The following is a 5,095-nucleotide window of genomic DNA, read 5'->3' on the forward strand; positions in this document are numbered from 1 at the left end:
TTGTAAAATGTGGTGAAACTCACTTAACAAGCTCTTGTTTAGCAACCAAAATGTTGGCTCAGAAACTCTGGCATTTGAAACATGCAAGTCTTAAAGCTGTCAAGTTACAAGACCCTTGCACCCCTAACCATTTAGAAAAAAAACCCCAGGGGTGTTCAAATTTGACAGCTTTAAGACTTGTGGACTTCAACTCCCAGAATTCCTCCTTCAGTCATGTTGGCTCAGGAACTCTGGCATTGAAGTGTGCAAGTCTTAAAGCTGTCAAGTTACACCCCTAACCCTTTAGAACCCCCCCCCCCTGGGGTGTTCAAACTTGATAGCTTTAAGACTTTAAGGTTTAGATAAGACTCTTAGAGGTGGGCGGGGTGCTCGTGAACCAGCCAATCAGTGAGTGGTGGGCGGAGCAAGCATGGTGTGGATGGGCACAGGGAGCGAGCTGGAACCGGTTCTAAACAGCACGGTAGATTTGTGGAACCTCTTCTATAGAAGAGATTAGAACTGGCAGGAACCCACCCCTGATGCATATGAAGCCCAATGCTAGCTAAAGAACTGGGTGCTGCAATTTGACATTTTTGTATAAGCTGTTCTCAAAAAAAGCTGCCTTTTGAAAATCACCACCAGTACATCACAAAAGGCAGCTTAACTCAGAACAGGTTACATCCTGCAATGATATCTTTATTTTATTTATTTATTTGTTTGTTTGCTTGTTTGTCAAATATGTACAAGATAACAAGTATAGATACGAACATAATAAGAACAAAGGAAGTAAATACAGAAAAATGGGGACTGTAAGACAGGGTCGGTAGGCACGCTGGTGTGTTTATGAATGGATCACTTAAGAATGGGGTGAGGTCCACAATAGACAATTTAAGATTGAAGCTGTGAGGATTTGAGGCTTTAACAATGGAATCGGGTAGAGCATTCCAGGCATTGACGACTCTGTTGCTGAAGTCGTATTTTCTGCAATCGAGTTTAAAGCGGTTTACCTTCAGTTTGTATCAATTGTTTGCTCATGTATTATTGTGGTTGAAGCTGAAGAAGTTGTTGACCAGCAAGCTGTTGTAGCAAATAATTTTGCATACTATGCACAATTGGACTGCGGGCAACGGAGTTCCAGATTGTCCAAGTCCAAAATGTCAAGTCTGGTGGCATAGGGAATTCTATTGTGAGTAGAGGAGTGGAGTAGTCTTCTTGAGAAATACCTCTGAACCCGCTCAATCATATTAATGTCCGATATACAGTGTGGGTTCCAGGTAGATGAGCTGTATTCAAGAATCAGCCTGGTGAAGGTTTAATACCAACAAAGAACAACATTTGCTTATCCCGAGTCCTTGGGAAGGACGCACTAGATGGGTCAAAATGCCAATTCCAGTCTAAAAATTAGGCTGTCTGTGGAACCAACTATAATAATAAATGCATAATCCCTGCCTCTTAATTTCTGGTAACTACAGCTTTATAAATTGTTGAAAAATTAAAAATAAGAAAACCAGAAAAAAAAATAAAGAGTAAAGATAGAAAACATGGTGAAACTGGGTGGGCACAAAGAAAAACACCCTAACACAATCTAAAAGGCATTTCAGTTATCATAGCCAAAGTCTTGAGGCCATCAAGACCTTTCAAAACACCAATAAGGCAAAATATTGATGGGCAACAAGGGAAAAGGCCAAACTGGAAAAATTATGGTTGGATTCCCTTCTGCAGAAACATAAACATGGCACATATCTTACAGGTCAGCACAGTAAGTAAGCTTTGTTTCTTGATAGCAGGAGGATTATGTAAAGCTAGATTTATTAAGCTGGGGAAGAGGCATAATGAATTAATTTCCTTGGGCCTAGGTGCAGCCAGGGAAATATTAAACTTCCTCAAGAATTCAGACTTGTTAAATTGGTTCTGAGGGAGAGTTCTTTAGAATTCTAATCTAGAAGCCTTTATATTTGCAAATTTATCCTACAGTTTTAAAATCCAACTTTATTAACATAGAGAAAAAGGCTGTTGGAAATGGGCTGAAGTCTGAATTCTGGCTTGCTTGTTGACCATATGATTTCTGCTATCTCAGTAGTAATACCTCTGAGAAATATTTTTATGCTCAATATAGCAAAACTGTCTACTAATTTTCACTTTCTTAAACCATTTTTATAGGTGTGATAAATTCTAATATTGTCCGCTTTCACTATTGCTTTATTACTCCATTCCCACTCCTCCAAATGTTCTTTTTAGGTGATAAATATAGGTTCCTTCTTCCACATTTTACCATTAGTCATGATTTTAAGCCATTCTTCATCAGAAGATGCTGAAATGGATAGAACAAGGGCTCCAAGTAGTTATCTGCTTATAAAGTTATATAACAAAAGAAGTTGAAAGGCATTCATAAAATCACTTGTCCTTGAAGAATATGCAGAAGCTTCAAGTGATGCAGCATGCAGCAGTGCAGGTGTGTTTCCAGAAGATCACATCTCTGCTCCACAAGCTGCTTTAGTTACCATTTTATTTTCAAGTCCAATTCAAGGTGTTGTTTTTTATCTTTAAAACTCTATGTAGCAGTGGGTTACTTGAGGGACTACCTTTCCTCAATTAGCAATAGCAATAGCAGTTAGACTTATATACCGCTTCATAGGGCTTTCAGCCCTCTCTAAACAGTTTACAGAGTCAGCATATCACCCCCACAGTGTGGGTCCTCATTTCACCCACCTCGGAAAGATGGAAGGCTGAGTTAACCTTGAGCCGGTGAGATTAGAACCGCTGAACTGCAGATAACAGTCAGCTGAAGTGGTCTGCAGTACTGCACCCTAACCACTGGGCCACCTCATACCCATCTAATCAGATCTACTTGAGGGGACATGCTACAGGCCCCATTGGCTAGAGAGCTTCATTTGTAGGTCCCAGGCCTTCTGGGTTTTGACCTGGACTTTATGGTACATCCTTATCCCTAAAGAGAGGCCGATTCCTTTTTAAATTTCCAGAAGTCCCTCAAAATATGGTCCTGTCATCAGGCCTGGAGACCCCAGGGGAATGGCAAAATATTAAGATACTTTCAATATAATTAACATGCTGTTCATCTAATTTTTTAAAATTGGTTTTAGTTTTATGATCTTCATAGTTTAAAATTCCCAAAAAATAATATTACTTTGTATTTATCATTTTTATCTTTGTTGTATGCAGTCACTTGATTGTATAAATGTAATGAGTGAATATATAAATTTAAAGCATAGTCAAGTATAAACAATCTTAGATTACCATAATAATTTAAAACATGTAGACAGTATACATTTTTAAACTAGGAATCAAAAGTTTATAACTTGCATATCTGCAGAGAAAATCTACTATTATCATATGCATAGTTCACATTTGCAGCAAACCTTGTCCAACTTCATCAGACTTCAGTTGATCATGATCCTAAATACAAAATGTATTTTTTTTAAAAAATTACCCGTTGACCTGTGAAGCTCTTCATAAAATCTAGTAAAAAATCCATCAAAAGTTAGTTACAAAATGCTGTAGTTAGTTAATAAAACACACATTGTCTAATTCCTGTTATGTCTAAGTAGAGATGAGCAAAACTGATGTCAAGAACAACAGAGAAATGTAATCATTTGCAGTTGGTACTTCTCCCCTGCCAATTATCCTACAGATGAGCTGAACTTCAATCACGGTAATCTTCATCTAGCTTTGTATATACCTGCATAGTACCTGGAGTTTAGGAGAGAACAGAGCAATGAAATGGTTTATTTCCTTGCCCAACATTACAATTTCAACACTCGCTTCTTTTTATAGATAGAAATAATTGGCACAGTTGCTTGTTTCAATGGATGGATCACTCATTAGGTGAAACTAGATAATGCACATAGCTGCAAGCAAAATATAAATGAGTATGCTTTCGTTCTCCTTGCTTGTGGTACAAATGGAATAATTCACATTCAGGAGGAGGAAAAAGATGCTTGGTGCATGTCTTGCAATCTTTAAACATTTTGCCTAAGTTGATCCTTTGGAATGCCTCCATGCTCTATGATCCATTACTCTAAAATATACTGCCTAAGAATTTGGCAATGCTGGGGAATCTGTTGCATTTAAGTTGCAGTTAAATTGCTCATTAAACCTCAAGCAATGCAATGTATTACTTGATACCATTTATAGCCAATGCTCTCCAAAGTGCAATTAAAAGAAGTATGATGACACAGAACAATGGAGACAATTATTTCTGAAGTTAGGAATGCTAATTAGCATATGGCATCTAAGACAGCTGCTGATGCTTCCTTGCTAAATATTGAGGGACTAATTAGGATTTCATGTTAATTAGCTTCTTCTCCATGCACATTGTTCTTAAATGTATATGCACTAATGCCACTGGGCTATTAAAAACTTGGCCTGCTGTAATATGATGTACTTTGGACTCTAGTTATTGCATATATTATGCTGGTATTTGTATCTATAGCTGTACACATATATTTTATTTATTGTTATACATTACTTGTGTATCACTCTCAATATGCAAGGTGTTTCAGTATACAAGGACAGGTTCTTGCCTCAAGGGATTTTCAATCTTAAACAGGCAAAATAATGGAGGAAGGAGCAGGAAATGGAGTCTGGATAGACAGGTAGGTAATAAACAATTGTTTCTATAATATGCTCTCAAATTCAATTACGCTCTTAGTTACAGCAAAATGGGGATGAGGGTTTTGTGTTATTATAGAGATTGCTATATTGCAACTATCACCTTGAATTACTATTTACCATAATGGTTGGATTCAGCAACATCTGGAAAGTCACAGTTTTCCCAATTCTCCAATGTAGCTCAAGAATTACATCACTTTAAACAATAGCTTTTTAAAAATGGAAAAAGAGATAGGATGGTAGGTATAAAGGGTAGTTCCAAGCATGTAAAAATGGTGGTGTATTACAAGGAGCAGGAGATGTTTGGACAGGGGAGATGTTTTTGAATTATTAAATATGATATCCTAATGGACCTCAGGAGCATGAAAGATTTCAAGGGCTATTGAAAATAATACTATCCTAAAATTATATATATATATATATGTATATGTATATGTATATGTATATGTATATGTATATGTATATGTATATGTATATGTATATGTAT

Source organism: Thamnophis sirtalis, unplaced genomic scaffold, assembly GCF_051295495.1.
Source record: "Thamnophis sirtalis isolate CommonGarterSnake01/CBP01778 unplaced genomic scaffold, rThaSir2_p1.2 scaffold_2, whole genome shotgun sequence".
Taxonomy (NCBI): Eukaryota; Metazoa; Chordata; class Lepidosauria; order Squamata; family Natricidae; genus Thamnophis; species Thamnophis sirtalis.